At 37.5% G+C, this 15,283-nt stretch overlaps 1 protein-coding gene and 1 pseudogene across 8 annotated transcripts in view; one reads left to right on the top strand and one right to left on the bottom strand.

The window, feature by feature from the left end:
• The window catches only part of Grm8 (glutamate metabotropic receptor 8), an 835,456-nt gene that overhangs the window by 467,106 nt on the left and 353,067 nt on the right, over positions 1 to 15,283 (top strand). The window lies entirely within an intron of this gene.
• Positions 1,899 to 1,981, bottom strand: LOC115031431 (annotated as a pseudogene).

The following is a 15,283-nucleotide window of genomic DNA, read 5'->3' as shown; positions in this document are numbered from 1 at the left end:
AAAACATTCTGCGTTTACTGGTAACTGCCCATCAATAATTCTCAGTATATACACTGAGCTTGACAAACAAACCAGATAGGGAAGACCTCATAATAATTTCTGAGGATATTTCTAAAATATTTAAAAGATATTTGTAACATTGAGTAGGTGAACCTCATGGGTATTTCTCATGATAGCACTTTACTGTGATTCTCCTTATTGTACAAAAACTAAGTTGTAAATACTGAATAGCTCATATGTTTGGAATTAAATTAACAAAAATGTAGTAAAAATCACAAAAGATAAGGATGTTGCATATTATTAAATTAAATATCCTTTTGACAATCTTATATATATAATGCATTCTGATTACTCTTAATCCTCACTCTCTTATCTACCTTATCTTTCACCCCAGGAATACCCTCCCCAATCCCTTCTATACTCAAGATGTTTTCTTTTGTTTTGTAAACCACTGTGCTTACTCAGCGGCATCTGTGTGACTATGGGTTTAGAACTATCAAGTGGAGTCTGGTATGCTCACATTGGGTATATAACTGAAGGCGATGACTTTCCTCCTCCTAGAATCTATTAGAGGCCACTTGTTAATCAGAGAATAATAGGGCCCTATGAGTCCCTCTTTTATTCATGACTGATTGTCAATAGGACCAAACTTGTACAGGGATGGTATAGGCAACCCACAGTTGTGTGAGTTTATAATTTCAATACCCAGAAGTCAGAAGTTTGTAGACTTTCTCCCTGTCTTTTGTCTCTTATATCCTTTAGACAACATCTTATACTATGTACCTAGAACATAAGGTATGGGTTTGGGTCGATTTACCAGTTGTGCCACTATTGCACCTTTAGGTAGCACTTTGCCTGGCAGATTGGTATTATAGTTCATAGGGCTCGCAGATGGCTAAGACTGTTCATGCCTTTATAGCATCTTTTGGTGATATTGAAGCTACCTATGAGGTAGAAGGTTTCAAGCTCAATTCTAGCTTAATTTCTCTGTATCTGGTAACCAAGATGGGTAGTGTCTTCATCAATAGTCTTACCATATAACAGTAGGGGAAAACTGTTTCATTGCAGAAGGTATAATTGGTCACAGTGTGGCTCTTGACAACATTTCTTTGCTTGCAAATGGTCATTGTAATGACTCATTGATCTGTTCTGAGGTCTATGGTTTCTGCTACTTCACCAATATTGGTACCTCACCCAAACTCTTCTTGAATAACCTGTTGTAGCCTTGTGTCATGGAGATCCTATAGTTTTGTATCAGTAGGACTGGCTCCTTCACTTGTTCTGACAGTTTATCCATGGGATAGATATTGGGGTGAGCCCTGGATCTGGGCCTAAGAATTATCTGAGCTAGTCAGGCATGTCACCATGTAGGAGATGAGTGGTACGGACATCATTCCCAAGCTCATATCTTTGGGGGTGGTTCACCCACAACTCCTGCAATCTGCTGTGCCTCTCTCTTGAATACTGACACTGGCTAGGGGTGGGGTCAGCTATTCTGCCCATGTGAGAGGTAGGGCCAGCTCTGCATAGTCCTCAGACATTAACATCTCCCCCAGGGGTAACCCAGAAGGGGACATCCAAACATGGCTCCTAGTGGCAGCACAGACCAGGACTCCATGATGGCCCAGGGTGGCATCACCAGGTACTTACTACCCTCAAATCTCCAGTTCTACCTCTCCTCATTGTGCCTACATCCTTTTGTTCACCTTTTTCTTCTTACTTCTCTACCACTTACCTGCTCCCTATAGTGGTGCCAGCACTCAGAATGGTCTCAGGAATGCTTGGTCCTGTGCATTATAGTGCTAGACTGATAGTCATCTCAGGCTAGCTCCCTGTATGGGTTTCCTGGTGCCAAGCTGGTGGTTGTCTCAGGCTTACTTTTTTCATTCAGATGTCCACAGGTCAGATCCTCTCTTCTTTCTACCACCTATTGATGCACCTGTAACACAGCAGCCATGCCTGCAATGCATCTAGGGTCAGGGTATTAAGGAATTTTTAAGGAGAAATATGGTATTATGACTAGATTTTTCAAAATTTATTTAAAATGCCCATGATGGAATGTTGCCTGTGAGTATATGATGAAGAAAACAGCAAGATACAATTTTCATCCAAAATTTAACACATAGAAAACATTACTATCATGAGCAGCAGCACCACCACCACCACCAACAGCAGAAGCACCATCACCACCAGCACCACCGCCACCAGCACCAGCACCACCATCAGCAGCAGCAGTGATACTTATTGGCCACTTATGCACCAGACAATAGAACAAATATGTCCATATATTATCACACTTAGTGATTATACTACATTGATGTAGGTAATTGTATTACCATCATTTCTCAGAAGAGAACAGAGAATTAGAGGTATTAATTAACTTTCCATGATTCGATCTGTAATGAATGGCAGAACTAGTAATTACTAAGTCGTGCATTTTCTACATTACCAAAAGACTTGGTAGCACTTAACATGTTCAGTTGCTTGTAGACAGGAAGTAAATGTGTGAAAATGAATTAATATTATCCAAATTAACACATTTATTTAGTGCTTGTTACAGCTATCACTAGGAACATCTTTTCAGAGTGTTGAAGATAGGAAAAAAAAACTGAGAAAACTGAAGGAAAAAAAAAAAAACCAGCAGACTCTAGCTTTAGTCAACTGTGATTAGGTATTGTTGGCATGATGAAACATTAATAGTAGGTTAACTTAAAGTGAAGAATCTTATGGGAATGGGAGCCTGTATGGCTTTGTCTGTCTAGAGTGGGGAAGTAAAGAAAATTGAATAAAGTTTGCTGAAGAGTTTATGGTCTGGATTCTATTTTACATATCACTGAGCTCTTTTCCACTTATGGATTCTTTTATTTCCATAAATGACTTTTTGGTCATTCTGTCATTTGTAAGTGCTTTGCCAATTCCTAGGGGGCTATAGATCCAGAGCTCACTCATCAGAGATTGCCCAGTTGTTGTCATGGTCCTTGTGTCCTGTTATCTTAGCCTTTTAACTATTGTATTATTATCTCTATCAAACGATGAGAGAACAGATACACTGAAGCGTCTGAGATCCTAGGTAGATTGCAACTGATCATCATCATGAAAGCAAAATCAAGGAATACTGATCCCTCTAAGATGATTTGTAGCCAGGAAACTTAGCAATGAACCAGAAACCCTCAAGTTAGGTCATGAGAACAAATCCCAAATAGTAAGAGGAACACGTTTGTGATTCAGACAGCTTTCTTCCAAGTATAAAATATATCGTCTTTCTGTCTTTCCTGTTTCATTGATCCATATAGATCAGAAAGTATTAGCAATGACATGGATGTTACCAGAGATAATCGTTAAAAATCTAGAGCAATTAGTTTGTTCACTGATTCATCCAATGACTTGAAACTGATAGACCTCCTTTATGTCAACTTCTATTTTAAATTTGTGGTAACGTTCTTTTCTCTCTCTCAATCTCTCTCTCTCTCTCTCTCTCTCTCTCTCTCTCTCTCTCTCTCTCTCTCTCTCTCTCTCTCTGTGTGTATGTTTGTGTGTGTGTGTGTGTGTGTTATCTACTGTCCAACTGGAGGATGAAGTAGAGTCAAGAGGAATAAGTTCTATGGGGTTCTGCTCCAGCCAGGAATGCTGAGAGTGTTATAGCTCTTACAAGAGAAGCAAGGATGTTTGGGTTGTCTGAGCAGGGCAGATCCTGGGTCTCTCATCATCTACCATGGCTACACCAGTGCCAGAGGTGCTGGATAGCCAGTCAGATCCAACATCCAGTGATGAATGCTTCAGGAGAAAGAACTCTTCCCCAAGTATTACATCTCAGTAGAAAAGTGGCCACTCTTAGATGATCCTTGGTGAGATAACTTGTGTGTTTGATTCCATGTAGACAGGGACTATATAAACACTGAGGAGTAGGGTGGGATTTAAGGGAAGGTGTTTCCTATTGGCTCAGTTTGAGATGTTAGTGATGCTCTACTTACTTGGGGGAAGGACTCTAGATAGTTCATTACAGGACTGACTGCCTATGGTCCTCTCAGTGGAGAGTGTCATGGTTACGTGTTCCAGAGCAGGTGTAGAAACGGGAGGGAGCAGCTCGACTCCTGCCAATCTCAAGTCTCTGAGAGTCCGGGGAGTCTGAGCTCACTCGACCATACCACTTCTTCTGTGTGGTGGAATGGCCCACTTGCTATGTGTGTGTGTGTGTGTGTGTGTGTGTGTGTATACGTGTGTGCGTACAATTCTTAATACTGGCACCACTGTTCCGATTGTTCACACAAAATCGGAATTAGTAGTTCTCTCAGGTCGTTATGTCTGAGATGAAAGGCTTGCCACTTTAGAACTCATGTCTGACTCAGAATGTTTTTACTTAATGATTCGAACATTTGGGATTTGTATGAAGAATGTCCTAGACTATTACTCTGAAAGTGCTCTAGGAATTATTCTAAGATGAACAGGACCAGACACTGGGGTCACAACAAAATTCATAACTGAAAGGGGGGAGTTTGAGAGTCATAGGGAAAATACTCTTGGCACCATTGGCAACATTGTATTGTAGTAACTGTGGTTTATATTTTAATTTTGATTACTCTCCCCCACATAGCAAGTAATTGACCCATTGTACAATAACTACTATGGATTGCATTTAGAATTATCTTGATTATGAAAAATAGGAGGAAATAATTATAAGACAGGCTAAATTGTTTGAGGTGTATACAGCATCAACTATAAATTTCTGTTATGTCTTCTGATGAGACGAGATTAATATTTCTCATACCTTTATAAGAGGATTTGGTTATGTGTTACATCTAGAGCAATCTCCAAGGTGGAAGATGGTAGCTACATTTTGTGAGAATCTAGGAATGAGTCAAGAATGAGTACTTCATAGTACTCATTATGAATATATGTAGTTTATAACAAAATTCTATGGGAAACCTAAAGCATAATTTAAAGAAAAAACAAAAAAAAGAACCAAATAAATGAATAGACTCAATCAACCTGAAATTAGAGCTTTTGGTCAAAGTTACTAGACAGAATCTCTTTTCTGAGGCATCCCTATATTTTGCATGAATTACAACTTTTTGTACTGGATACTTTTCTATTGCTGTGATAAATTTGTGACCAAAAGGAGTTTGAGAAAGGAAGGGGTTATTTCATCTTAAAACTCTCAGATCACAGTCCATCATTGAGGGACGTGAGGGCAGGGACTCAAGCAGAAGCCATGGAGGAACACTGTTAAATGGCTTGCTCTCCATGACATGCCCACACTGCATTCCTATACCATCTAGGACCACTTCCTCAGCACTGGTACTGCCCACAGTGGGCTGGCTGTTCCTCATTGCAAAAACTGAAGAAGAAAAAATTTTACAGACTTGCCTACAAGCAGTCTGGAGGGAAGTATTTTCTCAATTGGAGTTCCTCTTCCCTGATAATTCTAGTTTGAGTCAAGGCTGGCAAACGAAAACAAAATAAACAATAAAAGCCAAACAACCAGGATTGTTATTATTAAGTAATGCTAGGTCAGCTCTTGCCTTGGGAATCACCAATTAATGTGAATACAGAAAGTTCCTCAATTGAGGAAAGATCATCGAAAAGTGTTGCCTTTTCTGGGAGGAGCAGGACCACAGCAGGATCTAGGCCACTCTTAGAGCAAATAGTAATGTTAACATCAAAAAAAGAGAAAAAAAAACCCATTATCTTATGAATGATTGGCTAAAATAATAATAATCACTAATTATTAAAAATAATAATTAGTAATTATTAATTAGTAATTATTAAGTATGATTAGTAATTATTAAAAATAATAATTATTAAAATAATAATAATGATAATAATTTATTTTCTTTTAGTAGTATCTGCATTGTTTGTGTAGACAGGAGCTATGAAGCCAAAGCAGGGGAACAATTCAGAAACATTGTAAGGTTTAGCACCTGTAGCTGCTATTGCCCCAAGATGAGGGTTAAACTTTTATAATGGAGGCAAAGGTAAGATTGCAGTAAGCAATGGGTTTTAAATGTTTCTCCTGAGACTGGACTTAAAACTCTCATTGTCTGCATCACCTGTGCACAGATACTTAAATCTTTTGTAGTCAAGCACGCACAAGCAATACAGCTTTAAGAAGCCAACATGGTCTGGAGATGTAACCATATGGAAAACCTTAGTGTTCATAAAACCCTAGGTTTGAGTGCTAGACCAAAGGCAAAGCAAATGCAAAACAAGTGGAAGCAGTAAACAAAGAACCTTCTTTTGTTCTCAGGAAATGTGTTTGCGGTTGACACTCTGAAGATTTCTTACTGAAGCTATAGTCAATTCATAACAATGCACTTACAGAAAAACGTTGCACCCAATAAAACCTAATGATGCTTTAAATTGTCAGTTTGTTAGGGAGACAACGTTGCACAATCTTTAACAGGGAGTATCTTCCCCTCTATCAACAAGGTGCACCTTATGTGATGGGCTGACTTGTCACAGTTATAATTTGTCTTTTGAGACGTTGTATCTTTTTCTGCTAAGGTGAAACTTTTAACTGTTTTCACTGCCCTCCGAACAAAGAAGAATATCATCTTCACACTGTAAAGGAATGAGATAAGAGGGAGGATTTTATGTCTGAATGTTTATTTGATAATCTCAGAAAAAATGAGAGGAGGGTTTTAGCAAACACCTAAGATCTTATTGTTCAGGTAGATGTGTTGTTATTTCCAACAGAGGAAGGTGACAGCTTTACCTATTTCAGAGCCCTGAAAAAGAGCAGAGCAAAGATCTACTATAATATAGCAAGTAGCTTCATTTGGAAACAGAGGATGTTATTTGAACTAGGTACTATAGGAAAGTGATGGTATTATTTGTTAATGGCTCCAACATATTGAAGGAGATTATAGTAGCTTACTTGCTAGCTTTCTTTTTGGCAGCATTGGGAACATTTATAAAAACTATCACAGGATAAGTAAATTGCTTTGCATATAAATCTTTTATCATATAATGAACTTTATGCTTTGATTCTGGCTTCAAAGTATGTTGGGAGAGCTTTCGAAAATATTTGGCAGAATCTACTCAGATTTTAATAGATTCTATTCCAGGTAATTTGTGTATCAATAGACATTTTAGACCGTAGAATATAGAAACTAGTTTAGGATAACAGATGAGTAGTAACTATTCAAAATGACCACATTCTACTCTCTAGAGCTGTGAATATGTTATAATCTTTAGCAAAGTGACCTCCAATTTGCAGGTAGTAGTAAGGTTGATGGACAGCTGACCAAGAGAAAAAGATAATTATCCAAGATTATCAGTGGTAGTGGCCCTGGAGAGTCAATGTAATCACACAGTTCTTTGTGTGTGTGTGTGTGTGTGTGTGTGTGTGTTTGAGGCAGGGTTTCTCTGTATAGCCCTGGCTGTACTGGAACTCACTTTGTAGACCAGGCTGGCCTCGAACTCAGAAATCTGCCTGCCTCTGCCTCCCGAGTACTGGGATTAAAGGCGTGCACCACCACGCCCGGCTAATCACACAGTTCTTAAGAGAAGAAGAAAGTCACAGTTAGGCATTTCTAGAACCTTCATTGGTCATCCTGAAGGTTGAGTAAAGGGCTGTGACACAACTAATGGGACCCTTCTGGCAAAGCTTGAAAATGCAGGCTCTGTGTCCCCTCCAACCCTGTTGTGTCTGTAGAATTACTGCTGCAGTGACACCTCAATTTCAGCCCAATGAGATGCATTTTACACTCAGGACTAGTGCTGTAGAACAACTGATGCCTGTTAAGCCATTACAACTGGGCAATTTGTTCTAGCACCCACTGGAAAACAGCCCAGGCATCTAAGTGTTTATCTGAGGTACATGAGATGTAACGGGAATAAAGTACCCTAAGAGACTCACTGTGACTGCCCATTCAAGAGTCCTCTTCTCCGGAACCTCAAGGAACAGCTGCTTTGAATATATTGTTACAACTTCATTTGAAAAGTCTTCTCATTTTAAATAAACAGGCTATGATCTCAGAGCAGAAAGGCTTTGTGAGGATTACAGTTCACGTTCACCACTGATACAGTTTGTTTACTTTCAGGAAGAGATAGGGCAAAGGTGGAAGAGGTTAATACAGAGAGAGTAGCTGTTGTCCAGCCAGGAAGCTGGCCATCTAGATTACTGTGTATTCATCTTGAGTGTTTAAAGCCGGATGTTGAATGACTTTCTCCCTCCTCAGAGTGCTCTCAAAGGTCAAATTGAGAGATTTTTCTTGGACTTGGCATTTCTTTTATAAGATGGAATCATCTTTTTTTGTTGTTTCCAGTGTCTCTTCTGTTACTGAGAACAAGTGTCCTTGTCAGAAAATGGTCACCAGAAAGGTATCTGTTTGAGATGCTGTACTTTAAGGTTATTTGGATCCTTGACTTATTTTTCTTCAAAAGTCTTTTCTAAATGCCACACAGGAATCATTCAATACATTTATCCATTCTAATTTTTGTCTCAAAATGTCTCTTCAATTTCATGTGTTACTTCACTAACAAAATTAGGAAGGTGGCTATTATCTTCTTTGACTCCCAAATGTTGCAAAAAGGGATTTTAAAAAAATCTCTCCTGAAAATGCCCTATAGTTTATTTTCCTAATTGCATGACTGACAACCCTTCTACTTTATTGGCTAGTAAGTATTTTTGTCCCACAGTCTTTGGCTCTTCTGTGAAAAGAAATTTGAAAGATCCTTGTAGGAACAGTCTAATCAATATTTGCTGCTTAGGACTTAGGGTTTGGAACTTAGGTCTAACTAACATTTTTCCAAGTTGAGACAGGTAATTTCAAATTTTTATGTGTGCCTAATGGTCTTTTCTGTGTTCTGAAAAGTCTCTAACTATAGCGTTTAGTTTTGATTGTATCTGGGGTGTAATTCTAGAGCTGGCTGTATCAGTTAGTATATGGAAATGGGTCTTGAAGACAACTGGTATGTTAAAAATTACTCTTGAAATCATTTGGTGGAAGTCTACATAAAGAGAAAGAAAGTGAGGAGATGACCGGGCTGGAGGGATAAAATAACAAAGAAGAAAGAACCAAGTCTGAGGAATCCAGGCAAAGGAAGGCAAGGGACAACTGAAGAACTGAATTTTGTTTGCTGAACAATGTGTCAGATTGTGCCTTAACTTTGGTCAAGGAATTTTTTTTTTTAAGTGAGAGTTACAATTGAAATCCTTCCTCTATATAGCAACAGGACATGGTCCATATTAGGTTTAAAAACTTTACTCTCTTTGTCTTCAGTCTTCTCAGATGAGCAGTATTATTTGAGCCACATATTCTTCTAAGTGACCTTTGAGACTCTCATTTTCTTTGTGGAGCCTTCTGCATTTAGACTGCTATACTGGTGGGTTAAAATGAAAATGCATGGATGCATAAGTTGTTTTTCTGAAATGAGCCCCTCGAAGCAAGATCATGATTGGTCAAGGGAGATGCTTCTGTAGAAACTCCATGTAGCAGACTTCCAACTAGTCAACTGCATAAAGATGAAGATCATGTACTCTGCCTGCTGTACATAAAACAAAGACAACATTTCTCTAGATCAAAAGTAAGCTCTGAGGACAAACTTCTGTCCTTATCTGATGGACAGAAGCAATCCTTCTGTTTTATTGGTGAGCCAAAATAATGCAATACAAATGAATACAGGTCAATCAAGAACTGAGCAATCATTAGCCTTGAGATAAGATAAATTAGCAGGTTTACAGGACTTGGATTCTAACCTATGGTTGTAATCCTTACATTGAAGACACTTTTAGACAAAACACAAATATAAGCACAAAAGAAAACAAAGAGACTTATACATATAATGAGCAAGGGACATCAAACCAATGGACCCTAAAACAAGACTTACACACCAAACTGACAATAAGTATCCAAGGGACTTCATGAAGAGAGCAGAAGCCATCACTTGTGCTGACATCAGTATGAACTCAAGAAGTCATAACCAGCATAGCATGGGATACTTCCTTGCATGCTACAACTGGTAAAAATTTATAGCTAACAACAAAGTGAAATACAGAAAGTATCCCAAAGAAACCCTCATATAATAAAAGTATCTCAAGTGAGAATCAACAGAGGCACTTTTTAGGAGTTTGTAACTGAAGAAAAAAGAGCTACCACCACTTTTCCTTAAAAAAGACTAAAATCTGCAGATAGGTAGTCCTTAATGCAATTGATAGATGAGTGGGTGCATCATTAGATACATGGTAAATCCACATCCGCTCTGATAAGATATTGTTGGCTCAGAGATGCTGGAGATCCAGGTGAGGCATCTCATGTGACTGGTTGGGGATCATATTTAGCTTTATCTGATTGGTCCAGGGATAAAGGCAGGGCAAAGGCAACAATCAAGGAAGCAGGAACTTACTCATCTGGGTGAAGTTTTTACCTTCCTTGGATGATTCTTATAGAAATTATGGTTTGATTTCCTAGGCTGATTAATGTGGGGCTTATGGGCAATAATTTTATTGTTTTTTATATGAAACCTTTTGGCTATACATTGCTATTTAGAAATGCAGGCTTTCAAGTAGAAGGAGAGTATTGGAATTGATTCTGATGGAATATGGAGTTGTGAGAGACTTCAGTTTGGGCAAGGAATCACTTTGTCACTTAATGATTATTCATGGTGGAGACAGCTCTTCTGCTATAATAATTTGTAGCAGAGCAGGCTAGAAAGATGCAAGGTTCAGGAAGACCTACAGATTATTACCAAACTTTAGTACAGGCAGAATAGACCTTAATGCAAACTCGATTCACTTGATACTATGTATTCTCCCTGTTAAACACACAGAGGCAATAGAGTTGGCACAGCAGAGATGTATACTGCAGTCCCAAGGAAGAATCATGATGATTTCTAGTTGGGTGACAAAGGTTAGGCTGATAAAACACAACATTGTATCCATAGCCAGGTTACAATGCAAGCATCTTTGCTCAATGGGCTCTGAGGAGGAATTATAATTTGCTCCTCTTTAAGTTGTAACTGCAAGGTAACAGAAGGGGCGCAGAGAGAAGAGAGATGAGGGAGGGAGTGTAGATACTAGGCCTTTCACCTAGAACATTCTGGGATCAATAGGTTAACTACCTAATGTTTGCTTCAAATGGCTGACTAATCTGAGGACTGTATCAAGATAATAAACTAAAACAAAAAAGCAGTGAAGTGGAAAGGAGCTGTGAGGGGGTAACTGATCATGACCAGTTGTTTTAATAAGTTTTTGTTCTACTCAGAAAGATAACTAAATGAAGTGACCTTGTGGGATAAGTATCTCCTTAAGATAGTACTATATCTATGTGAGAGTAAGAGCCTCCCTCCCCACCCCAGCCCCCCAAGCACTAATCTTCTGAAGAACAGGCCAATGGGATGCTACAGTGATCAGACACATACCTGCAAAGACACGGACTGAACCGGCAAAGACTGAGAGACAGTTTGGAGAGATTAAAATCAATTGTAAAGGGAAACCCAGTCTCTTTTCAGAATCCTCTATGATCAGAAAACTAAGCTGTAATGAGTCAACAACTCCCAGTTTTTAAAATTTTCACCATTCAACCCGAAGAATGTTCAGTGCAGTACATATTATATAGTCCGTGATGATTACAGGCAGCATTGAGGACTTGCTCTGGGCCAGACATTATAATTTTTACACTTAGCACTTTTTAACATTTGATCTGTTTTTCATTCTATGGAACAGGTGTTAACATTCTCTTACTGAGGGCACTTGGATGTAACAAGATTAAATAATTTGCCTAAGTAAATGCTGAACAGTTTAAGACCCATCAGTCTTTGACACTGAGGCCAGAGCTTTTAACCACTGTGGTCAACACCTCTACTTAGAAATAATTAAGGACATCAGTTCACTTGCTTGTAAGGATCATAGAACAATACTTAAACATTCACAATAATTTGAGTAGGCAGACCTAGAAAAAAGGAGACTAATGCAATCTCTGGAGATGTAGAGAAAATATAAACTGTAAAAACAATTGTGGAAGAGTGGATTGATAGTAGGTAAGTATGAGACTGCCAAAACAGCTATAGATGTTTTACCAACTTGATTTGTATTTGGAAATGAATATTTCTTACCTACAACTTTTCTATATACTTTTGTATACTTCTCTCTTCTTTCATATTAACTTCTGGAGGCTTCATTATTTTGCTTGTATAAATGAATGCCACATGCAGGGACCCCATTCATGGAGCATCTAGTATTTTAAGCCCTGTCACAGGGTCCAGTGACATTGCTCAACAAGGCAATGTTGCCATCTGCTGGTAGGTTCTTTGAATTGCAGACACAAGGTTCCACAGTCCTTATAATTTAAACAAGTGGTGGTGGCTTAGGAATGGATTCTTAAATGGAGAATGGCATGTCAAACATTTACAGGAAAAACTCAAGATGATTTTGAGTCTTACAGGGACAAACGCCACCAATTTATTAAAAAAGATATTTCACTCAGTCTTCCTTGTGAAATCTGTCTAGTTGATCTGCCTCTATAAATCTTTCTGGATTACTTTTTCGAGGTCAATAACATTTGCTAAGAATGATCTGGCTATTTATGGCTGCCCACAGGATTCATGCCTCACTGCCTGTTGGTTGAATTTATGTGATACTATGACGCTTGGAGTGAAAGTCTTGTTTGAAGTAGGCAGCCATGATCTTCACTATAGTCTCTGCAATTGCTTTTTTTTTTTTTTTTTTTTTTTTTATCTTTGAGGTGTTTTAANTTTTTTTTTTTTTTTTTTTTTTATCTTTGAGGTGTTTTAAATTTATGATTTCATTTTTGTTTCCACCACAATCTTCTGAGACTGTTACCTAGGCTGCAGCCATAAATGTATATAGACATGGTTAGGATGGCCACATCAGTGTCTAAATAAATATTCTTCTCGTGTATATGAAAAGACTGGCCAGAAAAAAAAAATCATAGGCATGGGACTTTCTCTAAAGTTCTCATAATAAATTCTTCAGACTTACACATGCAGCTGCAAATGATGAGGGTTCCTTCCTTTTTATACGATGTCCTCTGGGTTTAATCCTTTATAGATGCATAGTTTACTAAAACAAGCCAGGCATAGGAAACCCATGGCTTGCTTACATGTGAATCACAATGTGCTGTACCATAGATGCAGAGCTCAAAGGAAGTGGTTCTTAGAACATAAATAATAGGACAATGTCACTCAAGGGATGGAAAGCATCAGTTAGATGGATGGAATAAGTTCAAGAAATCAATTTCTTCTTAGGACATTGAAAACAATATATTTTATGCTTAACATTTAACAAATGAATATTTTAATTGTTATAACTATAAAAACTGTGTGAAGTAAATTTGATGTTTGCTTGGTTTGTCCATTCTATGATGTATACATATCTAAAACATGCTGTGTATCATATAGATTTAATATTTGCCTATTAAAGGTTCTCCTGATATAAGGGAAACAGCTGGTACTATTTTTTTCTTTGCAATCAAATGATACTATTCTGACAGCTCTGCTGATATTAGCTAGATGAAACCACAGGTAACCTTCCCTAGCCAGATGTCAAGCATAGTTTCTGTAGATATTTAGCACATTGTGTTTCCTTGGATAGTTGAGGAAGGAAACACAGTAATGGAATGCAACTCAACCAATGATGTAATTATGTATCTTATTTTTGTAATCAGTCCTGTGAAGAAAACCAGCTTTAAGTTTGCTAAGAGGAGCCCTTTGGAATATGTTGTATGTCTGCTCTCAGTTTCCTTTTCCCCTTCCAAGTTATAATTATTTACTTTTAATTCGATCAGCAAGTGTTTTAGTAACGGATACATACATGTTACAGGAAACTATATATTACTCATGAAATTTCAGTGACAATATCTTAAAATTCATCCACCTAAGTGATGCTGAGAATTTTAGTGTCCTCCATGAATAAATGTATAACATTGTTCCCATTTACACATGATAATAATAATAAATAATAAAGTTCTCACATATTCATCTGCTTTCTTGTAAGCATGAAATAAAATGCTATAAGCAACCATTCAATTAATAATTACATATTATATCGACATCATAGATTTTTATGGTTATAGAGTATTCCATGTGTTTTTGACTTTTGGTTGCTTTAATAAGCAGTAACTTTACATTTAATTAACATACTTTTTTTTAAAGTGGCATTGCTTGGTGAAGCTTATGTGTATTTTAAAGATTGTTTAGTAAAACTGACAAATGGTTATATAGAAAATACAGGGATATATTTACTGTGAAGAATACCAATAGAGTAAGATGAAAGCCTGGCTTCGATTTGTCTTTGCTGGATATGAATAAAGTCACACTCTTCCTCATTGGTTGACAGCAGTTCTTATCTTCCCAATATCTCTTTTATAAACCTTGCTCATTAATTTTTAACATTTCTTTCAAATATACCTTTTTCTTTATTTCAGACAGATATAATCTCTTTTGTCCTTATATAACTTAATTTTCTTCACCTTATAAATATTTTTGCTTTTTTAGGAGCTTTTTGAGCTTTTGATATTATTCACCATATGATTCCATTGCACTTCATGTTTTGTAATTTTATTCAGTTAAATATTCCAATCATCCTTCTTAACATTTCTCACTTTGGCATCATGCTTTAAAATGTTTTCTGATCAGTGTGATGTCAGCATTCTATTGTATTTTAAGTACTTTATTTAAAAAAAATAAAGATTGCTATTCGTTTAGAATTTGCTTTAGTGAATATATGATAAAATGGATTTCATTCCTTTTCCCCAAAATCATTGGCTGGATCATGACCAAAAAAAGCTCACAGAGAGCTGATATTTTCCCATCTTCCACACCTTTACTTGGCTCATAACAGAAGGAGCATCAGGTTCAGTGGCGATCAAATGAAATCAGCAGAATATCACCTCCTTGTTAGTGTTTCACAGTTTTCTACATCAAATAGAGAAAAAATCACTATTGATGTACCAGAATATGGCTGCACCACAATTATACATTTTTGAATGAGAAACTTTAGGCCAAGACTCTACAAAGATAGGATTTTGTAACAAGGGTAGGAAGCCTGGCTAGTGTGCCAATAAGGGACTTGATAGGATATTCAGACTGCTTTCAAATAGACACCAATGAGTGATCAAGGCTGGTCTCCTTCCTGAGTTGATAAAAAACAATGCATTAGGTTATGATGAGGCCCATAGAGCTTATGCTTTTATTTTAAGCACCACAAAATAATTTACCAAGGTGGTATGCTTTTAGAAACATTAGTCATTGTTATCAACAAGGTTCTCATCAGTCCAAGGGGGTAAACAGTTTAAAGGCTGGCACTTTTTTTGAGGGCAGTTAT

The sequence above is a fragment of the Mus caroli genome, chromosome 6 (assembly GCF_900094665.2).
Source record: "Mus caroli chromosome 6, CAROLI_EIJ_v1.1, whole genome shotgun sequence".
Taxonomy (NCBI): Eukaryota; Metazoa; Chordata; class Mammalia; order Rodentia; family Muridae; genus Mus; species Mus caroli.
This window is presented reverse-complemented; position numbering and strand designations above follow the sequence as displayed.